The sequence below is a fragment of the Bison bison genome, unplaced genomic scaffold (genome assembly GCF_000754665.1).
Source record: "Bison bison bison isolate TAMUID 2011002044 unplaced genomic scaffold, Bison_UMD1.0 scf7180017864145, whole genome shotgun sequence".
NCBI lineage: Eukaryota > Metazoa > Chordata > Mammalia > Artiodactyla > Bovidae > Bison > Bison bison.
The window spans coordinates 9,751,258-9,769,080 of NW_011494717.1; the positions used below are offsets into that span (position 1 = coordinate 9,751,258).

The 17,823-nt window shown below is 37.3% G+C and overlaps 1 protein-coding gene across 4 annotated transcripts in view; it reads left to right on the forward strand.

Moving 5' to 3' along the window:
- Positions 1–17,823, forward strand: part of BRE (brain and reproductive organ-expressed (TNFRSF1A modulator)) — a 474,306-nt gene that overhangs the window by 137,487 nt on the left and 318,996 nt on the right. The gene's annotated exons all lie outside the window — the stretch shown is intronic.

A 17,823-nucleotide genomic window follows, 5' to 3' on the forward strand; every position in this document is an offset into this window, starting at 1 on the left:
TACAGTTGACAAGAGTAGAATGGATTTGTTACTAAATTTCTAATATTTACACATAAACTGTACTTTAGGTGATTTTTTTTTTAATTGTAGTTTATCTGTTCAATGTTATGTGGCAGCCTGGATGGGAGAGAAGTTTGGGGGAGAATGGATACATGTTATGCATGGCTGAGTCCCTTTGCTACCCACCCGAAGCAACCATCACATTGTTAATCAGCTATACTCCAGGATAAAATAAAAAATTTAAGAAAAAGAGAGAAAAGAAATGCCAAAAAAATTTAATTGAAGCTTTGTAAAAAGAATTTCAAGTTGGGACCCTTTAAATGCTTCCCTGATAGCTCAGTTGGTAAAGAATCCGCCTGCAATGCAGCAGACCCTGGTTCAATTCCTGGGTCGGGAAGAGAATCCGCCTGCAATGCAGCAGACCCTGGTTCGATTACTGGGTCAGGAAGATCTATTAGAGGAGGGATAGGCTACCCACTCCAGTATTCTTGGGCTTCCCTTGTAGCTCAGCTGGTAAAGAATCCACTTGCAATGTGGGAGACCTGGGTTTGATCCCTGGGTTGGGAAGATGCCCTGGAGAAGGGAACAGTTACCCACTCCAGTATTCTGGCCTGGAGAAATCCATGGTCTGTATAGTCCATGGGTCACAAAGAGTCAGACAAGATAGCAATTTTCACTTCCCTTTAAATGCTTTGTATTACAAATTCACCCCATGTTGAAGCTGAAGGACTTACCTGAAGAAAATAAGGCAGAAGTACCCCTATAGATGTCTCCTGTATTAAACCTGCCCAGTGGAAGTAGCATATGCTAAATGCCAAAGTTATATAACAGGCTAAGTGCTCCAGAAGTTTAAGGATACTTGTCAGAAAAGGCTTTGTTGTGGAGATGAGATTTGTATCGATATTTGCAGAATGGAGTAAAAGTGTGGGCAGTATAGTGGAAAGTGTTTCAAATGAAGGGAATGACATAAACAAATGATAGGTATAATATATTGTAGAATAAGGTGCTTGACAGGTTTGCTGAAGAGTAAGTTAGTATAATGAAGGGCTAGAAAAGGTTAAAAAGATAAAGTAGGGTGAGATTGTTGAATGCGTTGAATTCTAGGTTAAGCGTCACTGAAAGAAATGAAACATGGAGAATTGTCTAATAGTAAGTAGTGTGGTTAATATACTAGATTAGAAGAAATTGAGGAAGAGAATTGAGAACTGTTGTATAGATCTAGGTGGAGGTGGGAAAGGGGCTTTAAGCTAAGATGCAAGAGGAAACAGATGTAAGCGATAAATACATGTATACAATTTATTTTTTTGGAATTGCCTTTAAAATTTGCAAGGCACATCTTCACTATTGGCAAGGATTATGAGTGTATTAGACTTTGTCTTTCTATTTATTTATTTATATACTTATTTATTTGTTTTGATTAGAGTGTGGACTTTAAAAGCTGTAAAGGGCTTTAAGTTTTATCTTATTCCACTTTTCGGTTTTAGTATTCAGGAAATTGACCTAGATTTCTATTGTTGTGTTGGAGTTTATATTATAACTTCACTTATCTGATGTTTAGTTTTAAGTGGAGTTACCATGAAACATTTTTGGGAAATTAGCTGCAGAAGAACAGCCCAAAAAATCAAAGCACTGTGTCTAAAAGAAAGATCCCAAATCTAGGGGAACACCTGTCTCTAGCTATAGTTAATCTCAGCCCTCAAGCAGTCTACCCAGTGCTTCTTCACAGACTAGTGAGTGAGCTGGGAAAGCCTAGAGAATCAACTGGATACCACCTTCCCTAGTTGGGTGACGTCTACACAGCTCTGGAGGGTACCCTGTATCTTTCCAAACAGTACTTTGAAGTAGCTTATAGGATACACAGAGGGTTAATAAAAATATATGAGGTGGTTATATATATTTAAATATTTTCTTTGGAAAAATGTCTATTCAAATCCTTTGTCCATTTTTAAGTTGGGTTATTTGTCTTTTTATTGCACTTTTTCACCATTTGATAAATTTGGGGCTATGTGAAGTCAAGTGGGCCTTAGGAAGCATCACTATGAACAAAGCTAGTGGAGGTGATGGAATTCCAGTTGAGCTATTTCAAATCCTGAAAGACAACGCTGTGAAGGTGCTACACTCAATATGCCAGCAAATTTGGAAAACTCAGCAGTGGCCACAGGACTGGAAAAGGTCAGTTTTCATTCCAGTCCCAAAGAAAGGCAATGCCAAAGAATGCTCAAACTACCGCACAATTACACTCATCTCACACACTAATAAAGTAATGCTTAAAATTCTCCAAGCTAGGCTTCAGCAATACGTGAACCGTGAATGTCCAGATGTTCAAGCTGGTTTTAGAAAAGGCAGAGGAACCAGAGATCAAATTGCCAACATCCGCTGGATCATGGAAAAAGCAAGAGAGTTCCAGAAAAACGTCTATTTCTGCTTTATTGACTATGCCAAAGCCTTTGACTGTGTGGATCACAATCAACTGTGGAAAATTCTGAAAGAGATGGAAATACCAGACAACCTGACCTGCCTCTTGAGAAACCTGTATGCAGGTCAGGAAGCAACAGTTAGAACTGGACAAGGAACAACACACTGGTTCCAAATAGGAAAAGGAGTGCATCAAGGCTGTATATTGTCACCCTGCTTATTTAACTTCTCTGCAGAGTACATCATGAGAAACGCTGGGCTGGATGAAGCACAAGCTGGAATCAAGATTGCCGGGAGAAATATTAGTAACCTCAGATATGCAGATGACACCACCCTTAGGCAGAAAGTGAAGAAGAACTTAAGAGCCTCTTGATGAAAGTGAAAGAGGAGAGTGAAAAAGTTGGCTTAAAGCTCAAAATTCAGATTACTAAGATCATGGCATCCAGTTCCATCACTTCATGGCAGATAGATGGGGAAACAGTGGCTGACTTTATTTTTCTGGGCTCCAAAATCACTGCAGATGGTGATTGAAGCCATGAAATTAAAAGACGCTTACTCCTTGGAAAGTTATGACTAACCTAGACAGCTATTAAAAAGCAGAGACATTACTTTGCCAGCAAAGGTCTGTCTAGTCAAGGCTATGTTTTTTTCAGTAGTCATGTATGGATGTGAGAGTAGGACTATAAAGAAAACTGAGTGTCAAAGAATTGATGCTTTTGAAGTGTGGTGTTGGAGAAGACTCTTGAGAGTCCCTTGGACTGCAAGGAGATCCAACCAGTCTGTCCTAAAGGAGATCAGTCCTGGGTGTTCATTGAAAGGACTGATGTTGAAGCTGAAACTCCAATACTTTGGCCACCTGATGTGAAGAGGTGACTCATTGGAAAAGACCCTGATGCTGGGAAAGATTGAGGGCAGGAGGAGAAGGGGACAACAGAGGATAAGATGGTTGGATGGCATCACCGACTCAATGGACATGGGTTTGGGTGGACTCCGGGAGTTGATGATGGGCAGGGAGGCCTGGCGTGCTGCAATTCGTGGGGTCGCAAAGAGTTGGACACGACTGACTGACTGAACTGATTGAAAGTGAAAGTGAAGTCGCTCAGTTGTGTCCTACTCTTTGCGACCCCATGGACTGTAGCCTACCAGGCTCCTCCCTCCATGGGATTCTCCAGGCAAGAGTACTGGAGTGGGTTGCCATTTCCTTCTCCAGGGGATCTTCCCGACCCAGGGATTGAACCTGGGTGTCCAGCATTCCAGGCAGGCGCTTTAACCTCTGAGCCACAAGGGAAGCCCAAGGACTGAACTGATTAGTTATCTATTTCTGCTCAGGTGACCAAATGCCCATGTTCAGGAGAGAGGGATTTTCTGGGATTTTTATGTTCACTGTTAAGATAGGACAGTCCTGGGGGAACTGGGATACTGAACATCGTTGTTTATTCACTGGACTGGAAGCTTCTTGAGAGTTTGTTTTGTTCCCTGTTGCATCCTATGGTCTACAAGAGTGCCTAGTGCATTGAGATTAGATGAACAATTTGCCTTCAAAGTTCTGTATTCCTTAAGGGACTTGTTGGTTTCCAAGACTGAAATGCTTTAAATGAAGAATTCAAACTGGAAGAACGATTCAAGTTTTGATAAATTTGGGGGATAAAAATCAGTTAACAGAAACTCTGAAGCAGTGATTTTTCAGCCTTGCTTTTGCAACACCCTGTGGTGTGTTCAACTGCCTCAGAAGGTATTGTGAAATTCTTTCCCCTCAGAGTAACAGTGATAATTCACTTTAATTAAAATAAAATTGCATAAAGGAGGAAGGGTGGATCATATGTTTAAATGAGAAGAATGTGTTGCAATTATTGTGTGTTAGAAACCACTGATATCTGACTTCCTAATTTAAAGAAGGTGACGATCTTATGTTTGGGACAAGCATTTCAGGGTAGGGAACCTGATGCTACTGCAGGTAGTACCTACTGGTTGTGTAATTCCTTCACTGACTCTGTTCTGCTCGCGTGGAATGTGACTGTATAAAGAGTATTGTACTAACATCTTGTCATGTCTCCTCCCCTGCTCTTCTCTGTGCTGGAAGACATGTTTTGAATGTATCCATGCAAAATAGTTCATATCTGGTGTACATAAAAAGTATTTGAAATACATGTGAAGAAAGCACTAAGCTGAGATGGACTGCATGGCCTATTGAAAAATGCCATCCAGGTGTGTGGTGCTCCCGCTCCTGGACACGTCCATTGCCATGGCCACTAATGTATTATAAAATAGGATGCTCTGCAGTTTTTAAATATCTATTTAATGTTTCATTGGAGAGCTATAAAAGAGTCAGCTTTCACCCTGAAGCTGGACATAATCCTCAAGATAAGTAAGTGAACAGAATTGCAGCCTTGGGTGATATGAACAGGAATAGAGGTGTATGCACAGGGTGCTATGGGACATGTAGGGGAGAAGTTTATCAGATCCACGGATAGTTAAGTGTCGGAGACTTAAAAACATATTATTTGGTTGTTTATGCTCTCTTCTTCTAGAAGGTTCATCGTTCCCATCTAGAAGGTTCATCATATCATAGGCAGGTACGCATTGATGGATCACCTTAATTTGGATGGGGATTCTGCTGGGTTGAGGCTGATTTATGGCTCTCGTCAGGATGTGTCTACCTCTGGTTTGCTGTTGCTCTTGAGGTAGAGCTCTTCAGGATTTTTAACTGAGAATCTGGCGTGGTCAACATTCCTAGACCCTTCAAAGTGCTTGGGCCAATAAAATATTTTAAAATATACTGACATGTTATTTGGGCTTCCCTGATAACTTAGTTGTTAAAGAATCCGCCTGCCGTGTAGGAGACCCCTGTTTGATTTTTGGATTGGGAAGATCCTCTGGAGAAGGGATAAGCTACCCACTCCAGTATTCTTGGGCTTCCCTTGTGGTTCAGCTGGTAAGAATCTGTCTGCAATGTGGGAGACCTGGGTTTGATACCTGGGTTGGGAAGATCCCTTGGAGAAGGGAAAGGCTACCCATTATCCAATTGTTCCAATACCCACATGGCATGGATCTTTTCTTAAATTTATTTAAATTGGAGGATAATTGCTTTAAAATGTTGTGCTGGTTTCTCTGATATATCAACATGTATCAGTCATAAGTATACCTATGTCCCCTCCCTCTTGAACTTGCTTCCCAGCCCTCTAGGTTGTCACACAGCACCAGGTTCAGCTCCCTGTGTCCTACAGCAAATTCCCACTGGCTATCTATTTTACATACGATAATATATGTTTCAATGCTACTCTCTCAGTTCATCCTTCCCTCTCCTTCCCTCACAGTGTCCACAAGTTTGTTCTCTATGTCTGTGTCTCTATTGCTGCCCTACAAATAGGTCTATCAGTGCCGTTTTTCTAGATTCCATATATATGTGTTAATATACTATACTTACTTTTCTCTTTATAACTTACTTCACTCTGGAAACAGGCTCTAGGTTCATCCACTTCACTAGAACTGACTCAGATTTGTTCCTTTTTTTGACTAAATAATATTCTATTGTCTATGTATACCACAACTTCTTTATCCATTCATCTATTGATGCACATCTAGGTTGCTTCAACATACTGGCTATTGTAAATGCTCACAGCATGGATCTTTGTCCTGACAGATGTCATATTCTAAATTTTGTTTTGTAAGACTGCTGATAACTCTGCTCTGCTTTTCAGAAGTGGTTGCTTAATTTTTAACTTCTTGCCCTGGGCTGTCCAGAACTTATCAGATGTTTTGAGGAGAACTGGCTGCATGTTTGAGGTCTCTCAGGACTCTGTTCTGATGATTTTTTAGAGTCCAGCAGCAGCTTTGTGCTGTGCAAAGCTTGGTTTATCAGTTTGCCTCCTTTGCCCCGAATTTGTAAATGTCCTAGAGATACCTTTCCCTAATGCTTTCTCCTCTGAATTCTCAGCCCCTCCAGTTCTCATTGCTTCAGCAGATGTTGAATACCTTCAGATATCTGGCTTTCTGTTGTTTTGTTGAGAATGTTGGTTTATACAAAGCCATTCCATCCTATCTGGAAGCAAAAGACAGTTGTCCTACATATCATGTTGTCCTTTACTTTAGAAGCAAAACTAAAAATCTTTCAATTTAGTTCAGTTCAGTCGCTCAGTCGTGTCTGACTCTTTGCAACCCCATGAATCGCAGCATGCCAGGCCTCCCTGTTCATCACCAACTCCCGGAGTCTACCCAAACCCATGTTCATTGAGTTGGTGATGCCATCCAGCCATCTCATCCTCTGTCGTCCCCTTCTCCTCCTACCCCCAATCCCTCCCAGCATCAGGGTCTTTTCCAGTGAGTCAGCTCTTTGCATCAGGTGGCCAAAGTATTGGAGTTTCAGCTTCAACATCAGTCTTCCAATGAACACCCAGGACTGATCTCCTTTAGGATGGAATGGTTGGATCGTCTTGCAGTCCAAGGGACTCTCAAGAGTCTTCTCCAATACCATGGTTCAAAAGCATCAATTCTTCAGTGCTCAGCTTTCCTCACTGTCCAACTCTCACATCTATACATGACTACTGGAAAAACCATAAATCTTTAGTGGACTGTAAATACCACTTACTTTCTTGGTAAGAATACAGAATTAAAAAATTATTATTCATAATAAAAATACTTAATAAAAATTTCAGTAACATTAATAAAAATTAATAAAATGTTAAAAACAATGTACTTTTTTGTTTCTTCTAAAAACCTAGATTTTAAGTTCCAATAGATTTTCCTAAGGTGGAAAGAAGGAAGGGTAAACATTAAATAGAAATGGCATCTCTGGTTCTCTTGGGTTGTTCAGCTTGGATTCAAAGGGTACATCAATGTATGGTTTCAAGTGAATATGAGAAAATTACCAGAAATTTCAGTGTGAACTTGGTTTATATGCTGATGAGTTAGAAACTCTATATTTACACCATGATCTATTTTTACTTACCAGCCATGGAAGCATTTTATGAGGTAGGAAGATAATGTTGTTCTTTGTAAAATGTACCTCCTAAGGGGAGAGAGTAGAAAGGTCCCCAGTCTAAAAATGACAGTTTGTATAAGTTCATCTATTTTTTTCAAAGGTGTTGCTACTATAACAATTGTGGATTAAGGAGAGGAGTATTAATATACACACATAAGCATACACACACAATTCTGAAGGCATGTGTTATAAACAAGGCTTTAAAAGCACAGTTGTAGAAAAACAGAACATCTTGAAAGTACAAACAAGGTACATTTAAAATGTTCACTCTCATAAGACAAATGAAAAAAAGGCAAACCAAGTTATTTTTTGAAATCCAATGGCAAATATAACATTTAGCAGATGTTGCCAGTTTTGATTTACTCAATTGAATTTGTAAAAATGCTTTTAGGAAAATGAGGTACTGAATTGAATATGAAGCATTTCCGTTCAAAAATTGCTTACTCAGAGGATTATTTAATGATCGGTTTTGAAGATTATTCATTGTCTTTGGTTGGTCGGTCATCTCTCTTCATCATCCTCTCTTTTTTTAATTCATTCTTTTATATATAATTTTATTTATTATTTTTGGCCTTGCTGGATCTTTGCTGCTGAATGGGCTTTTCTCTAGTTGCCTTGAGCAGGAGCTATTCTCTAGTTGCGGTGCATGGCCTTCTCATTGCAGTGGCTTCTCTTCTTGTGGAGCACAGGCTCCAGGGCACATGAGCTTCAGTAGTTGCGGCACACGGGCTCAGTAACTGTGGTTCCCGGGCTCTAGAGCACAGGTTCAGTAGTTGTGCCACATGGGCTTACTTGCCCCGTGGTATGTGAAGTCTTCCCAGATCAGCGATCAAACCCGTGTTTCTTGCATTGGCAAGTGGATCCTTTACCACTGAGCCACCAGGGAAGCTCCATCATCCTCTCCTTATCACTTTTCTTTTTTTCCAGCACTCTCCTCAAAGAGTTGGATTTTTAAATTAAAATAATGTATTTTTTTTTAATCATTAATGACAGATTGTATAGAATACAGATAAGTACCAAGAAAAGATACCCTTAGTCACACAGTTAAGAGATGAGTATTAAAATGTTAATTATTTTAGTGTATTTACTCCCAGTATTTTTCTGTGTCTCTGTCACATGCATACATGTCCTTTCCACTTTTCAGCAGTTATTTTTTTACTTTACATATTATTGAAAGCATTTTTCCTTTGATGTTATGAATTCATCTGAAACATCTTTTAAAATTGACTTCTGTTCTTCTGCCCTGGAGAGGTTAGTGCCTTCCCAGGAAAATAAATACTAAAGTCACTCTCTGAAAAACTAATGTATGCATATTAATTTCTTAACTATTCCCAGAAGTGCACCCCCCACAACAGGTAGCTAAAAAAGAAAAGCATCAAAAATCTGTGGAATTCTTAAGACCACAGGGGTATGTTTTCTTGGTACTGACAAGATATTTTATAGCGTGTCTCTCAACTGGGATTTGTCTAATATTTTTCTCATGGTTAGACCATAGTTATGGTCTTTTGGTAGGAAGACCTCAGAGCTAAAGTGCTGTTTTCATCACATCATGTTTAGGGTACATGCTATGAATATGACTTATCACTATTGATATTGACCTTGATCACTTGACTTGAGAGAGTGTTTGTCAGGTTGCTTTACTGTAAAGTTACTCTTTTCTCATCCTTTCTGTACCGTCCTTCTTAGAAAAGAGTTACTGTGTGTAAGCCACACTTAAAGATTAAGAGGTATGATCTACCTCTTCAAGGGCAGAATACCTGCATAAGTTATTTGTAATTCTTCTGCATGGGAGATTTGTGTGTTCTCCCATGTCACTTATTTATATCAGTATGGGCTGATAGGTATTTGTTTTATACTTTGGGTTACAATCCACTGCTGCTGCTGCTGCTAAGTCACTTCAGTCCGACTCTGTGCAACCCCATAGACGGCAGTCCATCAGGCTCCCCTATCCCTGGGATTCTCCAGGCAAGAATACTGGAGTGGGTTGCCATTCCCTTCTCCAATGCATGAAAGTAAAAAGTGTAAGTGAAGTCGCTCAGTCGTGTCCGACTCTTAGTGACCCCATGGACTGCAGCCTACCAGGCTCCTCCAATCCACTACTGTATTATTTATTTTGTTGCTAAAATTGCTCCAGCTTTGGCCATTGGAAGCTATTCAGTTGGCTCCTATCTTCCTTTGACATGCCCCGATTATTATAGATTTGTTTGTTGGAGCACTTTCTTACTTTACAGGACTATAAAATACTCAGTCCCAGCTTATCTAGTTCCTGCTCCAGCCTTAGAATCAACCATTTCCCCAAGAAGCCCTAGTTCTTTTATTTTATTGGAGAAAGGTATTGGAAACCAAGATCTGAATGCTAAGTGTGCTTATTGCTACTGGGGTGTCCCCTTTTGGGTCCTCTCAGCATATAGATCAAGGAAATATGTATATATAGAAATATATGTATATATTAGCCATTTGTATCTATATTAAGTGAAACATGATTATTACTGATGTCTTCAACTCTAATTCACTACCACATGGATCATTCTAGTCTCTGAAAAGTGTTATTTCAAGATACCGTTTGAACGTGTCCTGATCTCTGCTTTATTGAAATACTATTTCCAGCTGCTTATTTGTCAGTTAATTCCTTCTACAAGCATGTATTGAGTCCGTAGTATATTTAAGCCTTTGTATTAAGTATTAGGAATGTAAAGATGGATGGTTTAGTCCCAGTTTCTTCAGTATATATTTATCCAGTACCTCTCTTGTCAGCACCTGTGCTCCATGCTCACAGTTCAGTAGCGGAAGAAATCTGGCTGTAGATAATTATGATATAAGGTAGAAAGATAATAACAAAATTCAGATGAAGAAATGCTTCAAGAAGGGAAATCATATGATGAATTGTATCAATTAGATTCTGGTAGCATTCAAGTGACAGAAAATTTAACCTAACTGGCTTAAGTAAAAAGAGGATTTATTGGCTCAAATAACAGAGAAGACCGGGGTGGAGCTAGCTGGGGGCATGGCTGATTTTAGGGTCCAATACTTAGTAGCATCAGGGCTTTGTTCTCCCTCCCGCTCTTCTGGCATTGCTCTCAGGTTCTTCATAGCATCTCCTAATACCTCTAGGTCAACATCACAGTACCAGAGTAAGAGAAAATCTGACATCATGAACAAAAGTCTTAGAATTGAGACTTGTTAGTCTTGATTAGCCTCACTTGGGTCATCATATCCATGAACATTGTTGCTCTGGGGGCTAGAATGTGCTGGTCAGCTTAGCTTTGTACATGTGCTCCATTCCTTTCACAGATGCTGATTTTATGATTATTAATTGAGCTATATACATTTTTGTTTTGTGACCTTGTCTGTGTATTTTATAATAAAATATTAAAAAATTGAATTCTTCACTCAAAATTAGCATAATCACTCAGATTCAGAAAATCCAGTTAGAAGAAAAACACTTCTAGATTCATGATGTCAAAATTACAGATAACTAGGCAGTAAAAGAAGTCTGAGAATAGCTAGAGAAAAGCATGATTTATTAGACTGTTAGCTGACTTCTTATGGCAATATGGATGATAAAAGACAGTTAAACAATATCTTTAATGCAGTTAAACAAAACCACAGTCATTTAAAATTTGTTGCTAGTAAATATATCCTTAAAGAATTTAAGTGAAATAATTACATTTTTAGGTAACAAAAACAGAGAGTTCATCATCAGCAAATCTTTACTAATTCTTCAGGGAGAAGAAAGGTTTCACTTCGAAGATTAGCAATTTATTAGGAAGATTAGGATATATTCCTTCGGAAAGGAATGAAGAGCAATAAAATATGATGAAGGGAGATAGCAGTAAAGAAAGTATAAAATTACACATCATCCAGAAAGTATTTCATCTGCAGTTGTCTTTTATATTTTGGTGGATGTTAGGATTTATGTTCCCAATAGACTTCATATGTGCATGCTAAGTCACTTCAGTCGTGTCCGACTCTTTGCGACCCTATGGACTGTGGCCCACCAGGCTCCTCTGTCCAAGAAATTCTCCAGGCAAGAATACTGGAGTGGGTTGCCATTTCCTTCTCCACACTTCACGCAGGCAAATATTAAAATTAAATGAGTTTTTCTTGGTATTTACTAATTTGGGAATGAGGACGTGGATGTATGTAGGGTGAGAAAAAAAATGGCATTAAAGCTTGCCTTTACAATTGGTTGGCTTAATATTGCCATCCTTCTTGCTAACTCTTCTGTTCTTATGTTGCTGCTTTGTGTAATACTGTGATTCTTTCATGGGGACACTGGAAATATACCGAACCTCCTATCTCCTAAAGATACTACCTTAGTCTAGGTTAGAGCCGGGGTACCAGTGGTTTTTGAAAGCTCATTCTCGTGTACAACCAGAGCTGAAAACTAAGGTTACTGAAAACGAATATGATTGAAACAGATCTGAATTCTGGTTTCAGCTCTGTTGATTACTATGTGGACTATGCTGACCAGGGTACTTAACATCTCTGTGTTTATTTATTAATAAAACTACTAATATTAGTACCTATCTCATAAGGCTGTTGTGAAGAATAAAGTAACATTTGAATGGAAAAATGGAAATAAAAATAGAGGTGGAGAAACCAAAATGACCAAGGGCAACGTATAATCTTAACTATAGAAGGTTTAGCAGATGTTTGTATTTTCAGAGAAGCCCTCTGGTTTCCCTTTATAACTCAAAGCAGTTTATTCTGATCTTTGAGTTTGCATTTTAACTCACATCAAAGTGAGGTTTTGTACTTATTGAACGTCATTAGGTTTGGGATTATTTTACTATACTTGGGTTATCTTTGGGGATAAGAACATTAAAAAGGGAAACAGTATTATAAATTTGAAACTAATTCTAATGTATGCTTTCTCCAACGTTTTTAAAAAGAAAGAAAAAAAAAAAAACTTTAGCCATTTAAAAACGTTTTTCGGATAAATTATCTGTATCCGGCTGAGAATTTTATGCCAAACTGCAGCCCCCACATAAGCTTGGAAGAGCCAAGATATTTAAACCTGCAAAGTAAAGTGCCAGCACAACCTTTGCACTGGTCTGATGTAATCATTTAACCATAGAATGGTTTGTAGCCTTGAACTGACAGTGACTCAGTAGATCTTGTATACATTTAAAAATGTTTTTAAGTTGTTGGGATTATGAAAATACCATAGAAACACAATATTATCATAAGTAAAACACTTAACATGTTTAATGAAGCTTCTTGAATATGTTTCAAGAACATTTATGAAGAAGCCAGATTGAAAAGTAGAAAGTCTGGATTATAATAGATTTTTAAAAGAAGGTCAGCTCATTACTTATAGTATCTAAAATATAGCATACCAGAAGTGATCAGTCACATTTTTAAATCAAAGGAGTTCTTTAGAAGATTTGAAAAAAATTAATTGGTAAGAATAGTGATTAGTATAACCATTGTATATAATTTATGTGTTTAAAGGTACATTTTAAAAGGATTTATTTATTTTATTACTTTGGAGATGTTTGCAAGGTTAACATGAACTTTTAGCACAGCCAGGTTCTATGAGAATTATTTTAAAAATGTAAAAATTTGTCCCAGTGAAGTTTGATTTAATGTAAAAACTAGTATATTATTTTTGTGTTATTATATGAAAAGTGTATGTTAACAATTTGTTTTACTTTCAACCTTTACCTAGGTAATACTGCTCCTAAAACCAAATTAACTAAATCCACCCATGTTATATTTAAAACTTTTTAGGGTCAGAAAAATATGAAAAACTGTTTTGAATGTTTGAGTTTGTATGTTTGTCTTGATATATGAATAAAACTGACTAGAAATAATTTTGGTAATAGGTGTAGATTTATGTTATAAATGTTTCTTTTGAAGTTCATAGTGACTATATCATAGGAACCCTTAATTATATTCTTACTGAATCAGAAAATCTGTAAATAGTAATTTTCAGGCTTTTAGGACTAAAAATAAACAATTGAAATATATCCATTAACCTAATAACTTTAACTTCCTGAAGAGAGCAAAGGATATGTTTCTTAGTTTTTGTTGGTACTTTTTTGTACCTTTGTATTTATGACTATTAAAATTGTGATCTAAAATTTCATGTTGTTTTGCAACATGTCCTGTGAGAATTCATTTCTAAGACAGTAGTGCAGTGTAAAATGTTAATAACATTTAAGGTAAAGGATGAATGAAGATTTTGAAAACTGAGAAACTCTTCTAACTGAATTAAAAAATTAAGATTACTGATATAGTTTCTTTAACTTTTAGTATGAATTTTTAACTAGCCATTTTTAGAAATCAAAGCAAAACAAAATTCTAACTATAGAGTTGCTTTATTTTAAAAAGTGCTTCATTTAAAAAAAATTATTGTGGAAAATTCCAAGTATATACAAAAGTAGAAAGTATTATATAGTAAATCCTCATGGGTCTGTCACCCAGCCTCAATAATTGTCAGCCCATGATCAGTCTTGTTTTATCTGTACTCTCACCCACTTACTCCCTAGCATATTATATTGAAGCAAATTCTGTACATTTTATCATTTCATCTGTGAATATTTTCGTATGTTACTAAAATGATAAGGAATCTTTTAAAACACATAACCAAAATATCATTTTCTTGTCTAAAAAAAAAATAACAGTAATTCTGTAGCACCATGGAATAACCAGTGTTCAAAGTTCAAATTGTCTGAATCAAAATCTATGCATTGTAATTGTTACATCTTTTAAATATCTTCTAACTTGTCAGTTTTCTCCATCTCCCCCCCCCATTTGCAGTTTATGATGGAAGAAGCAGATCTATTTGTCTTATAAAATTACCACAGACTAGATTCTGTTGATTATATTCCCATGGCACAGTTTAACATGTTCCTCTGCATTTCCTATGAATTGGTAGGTGGAAGTATGTCCCAGATTTTGTGCACCTTCAACCACCTGGTACATAGTCACAAACCAAAAATAACCCCACCCTCCCAGAGAAAGAGGTTCTGAATTTTATGATAGGGACTACATGCTGTATTTTATATATGAGCTATAGAAGCATCTTTAGTTTTCATTTAGATAATTGTGTATGATGTATGACTGAAAGTTAAAATTTACAATGTCACTGGATATAGCAAAATGAGACAAATGTTTGTATAGTAGATAGAAAAGAACTATCAAAAGCAACAGAAGGATTATTAAGGTAAAGTATCCTGGATGAGTTCATTTTAAGGACAGCCTATTCACTTAAAAACCTCTAATGATATCATTGTTTTTTAAAAACATACTGTCAGTATAATACGCTCTCATAAAAATGACCTTGGTTCATCAGGAAAGGTGAATTATATTTAATATGGCTTATTTTAAAGAATAACCACAACTAGAGAGTCAACAGTTTGGCATTTAAAGGACTGAAGAATTACCATGGCTATAAAATATGGTGTTGTGGTTAATCTGCAATTCCTGTTAATAATATATGTAAATATGTACATTTCAAAGATAAGAGTCATATATAAAAATTATAAAAATTCTGCTTTATCAAGAATAACTGGGAAATATGTGTACTGGTTAATCAGATATTCATAATCATAAAAATTTGCTGTGGATGTTATATATAGATCACCAGTTCTTTTAAAATAATTGATTTTTGATAAAATTACTCTTTACCCTTAAAGTAAAAGATAATTTGATCTTTTTTTTGATGATTCACAAGCTTTTAAGGGACTGTTTATAGCATCAGAATTATTATTCAGCTTGATTGTCATATTGTAGCTGCATCGTAGAGTTGATTAATGCAGATTTCCAAAGTAATGTTAATTACCAGAGCATTATCACTGGATTCAGAAAGCCCAAATGGGCTTTGCTTCTGTGGTGTTCGCTGAGAGTCACGTAGAGAGACTTACAGGAACCAGTGTGCGTGCGTTTGTGTGTGTGGCTGCGTGTATAGACGTTTACATGTGTGCACGTGTGTACATATTACTGTTAGATTTATAATCTATATTGTTAAACACATAACACATATATACCGACTTGTGACATGTGTAGCCATTACTAGTGCTGAGGAAATTGCAAATTGAAGGAATTTGATCAAAATTTACCAAGAGGAAATTGGCTCCAAGGCATAATGATTTTGGCTGGAGGAGAGAGTGATCCTGGCACAGTATGCTCTCTGTTTCCTTGTGAGGGCTCCAAGATGATAAGAATTAGCTACATAGAGGCAGATGCTTGGTAGTTTTCTGGAAGCACAATTACAAGGTTTATGAAAAACAGGAAGATCAACATCTCATGCAGGTTTTTCTGAACGGAGAACTGATTTAATGTGCTGTTTTGTACCCCTTAGACCTTGACTGTTGAACCATGATAATTTGATTTTTAAAATAATTTTTTTTCTTATTTTAAGTGTGCTAGCTTTTGGAGAAAAATTGTGCCTTAAAAATGCTTTTAAGATAATATTTTTCAGATTGTTCAAACTTTTAATGATTGATGACTATAATTAGTCATATTGCAATATTGTATTTTCAGAATTGCTGTCCCGTTTCTTTTTGTCTACTTCTTCTCATAACCACAGATTAACTTGGCTCCCAAGAGCCAGTATCTCTATTGACACTGGAAAATTTTCAGATCCTTTAACTTGGTTTATAATGAATTGAATAGTAGTGGTCATTTGACAAATAATTTTGAGTGCCCACATTGAGTAGCCCATGATGTCTAGCACTCCTCTTGCACACAGATGAGTAAGATACTGTCCCTGCTCTTGGGTAGTTTATAGTCTTATAGAAGAAAGGTAATATGAAAGAACTGTAGCACCCATTCTTCATGAACAGTAGTGGGTGCACTGAAAAGGAGAACTTTCTTTTCATCTTCAGTTTTCAGTGTCTGAGAAACTTTAGCCATTTGTTTTGCATTTTGCTTACATGACGCCAGTAAACACCTTATGTATCTACTGTAAGTGAAGGGACCAAGGAAGGAACTAAAAGTTAATCTTAGTAAATTCCCTAAAATCTGAATTTAGGTGTTGCAAACTCAGATACCTAGAGGAGCCAGCCAGGCAATACAAATGAATGAAAAAGGTCAGTATATAGCAGTTGTAATTGGTGGTGGTTGTGTCCTGCTGAAGTGTGTATGCTTTGTCTAAAGATTTTCAAATAGAAATTTTGTGTAGGTCAGAGAAAGTGTGTCTGCAGGCTGAAGCTGCCAATTTGCAATCCCTCTGTAATTCCTTTCCATGAAATGTTCCTTTGGTATCTCTGATTTTCTTGAAGAGATCTCTAGTCTTTCCCATTCTGTTGTTTTCCTCTATTTCTCTGCATTGATCACTGAAGAAGGCTTTCTTATCTCTTCTTGCTATTCTTTGGAACTCTGCATTCAGATGTTTATATCTTTCTTTTTCTCCTTTGCTTTTCGCTTTTCTTCTTTTCACAGCTATTTGTAAGGCCTCCCCAGACAGCCATTTTGCTTTTTTGCATTTCTTTTCCATGGGGATGGTCTTGATCCCTGTCTCCTGTACAACGTCACGAACCTCCGTCCATAGTTCATCAGGCACTCTATCTATCAGATCTAGGCCCTTAAATCTATTTCTCACTTCCACTGTATAATCATAAGGGATTTGATTTAGGTCATACCTGAATGGTCTAGTGGTTTTCCCTACTTTCTTCAATTTAAGTCTGAATTTGGCAATAAGGAGTTCATGGTCTGAGCCACAGTCAGCTCCTGGTCTTGTTTTTGCCGACTGTATAGAGCTTCTCCATCTTTGGCTGCAAAGAAAATAATCAATCTGATTTCAGTGTTGACCATCTGGTGATGTCCATGTATAGAGTCTTTTGTGTTGTTGGAAGAGGGTGTTTGTTATGACCAGTGCATTTTCTTGGCAAAACTCTATTAGTCTTTGCCCTGATTCATTCCGTATTCCAAGGGCAAATTTGCCTGTTACTCCAGGTGTTTCTTGAGTTCCTACTTTTGTATTCCAGTCCCCTATAATGAAAAGATACCAAAGGAACATTTCATGCAAAGATAGGCTCGATAAAGGACAGAAATGGTATGGACCTAACAGAAGCAGAAGATATTAAGAAGCGATGGCAAGAATACACAGAAGAACTGTACAAAAAAGATCTTCATGGCCCAGATAATCACGATGGTGTGATCACTGACCTAGAGCCAGACATCCTGGAATGTGAAGTCAAGTGGGCCTTAAAAAGCATCACTATGAACAAAGCTAGTGGAGGTGATGGAATTCCAGTTGAGCTATTCCAAATCCTGAAAGATGATGCTGTGAAAGTGCTGCACTCAATATGCCAGCAAATTTGGACAACTCAGCAGTAGCCACGGGACTGGAAAAGGTCAGTTTTCATTCCAATCCCAAAGAAAGGCAATGCCAAAGAATGCTCAAACTACCGCACAATTGCACTCATCTCACAAGCTAGTAAAGTAATGCTCAAAATTCTCCAAGCCAGGCTTCAGCA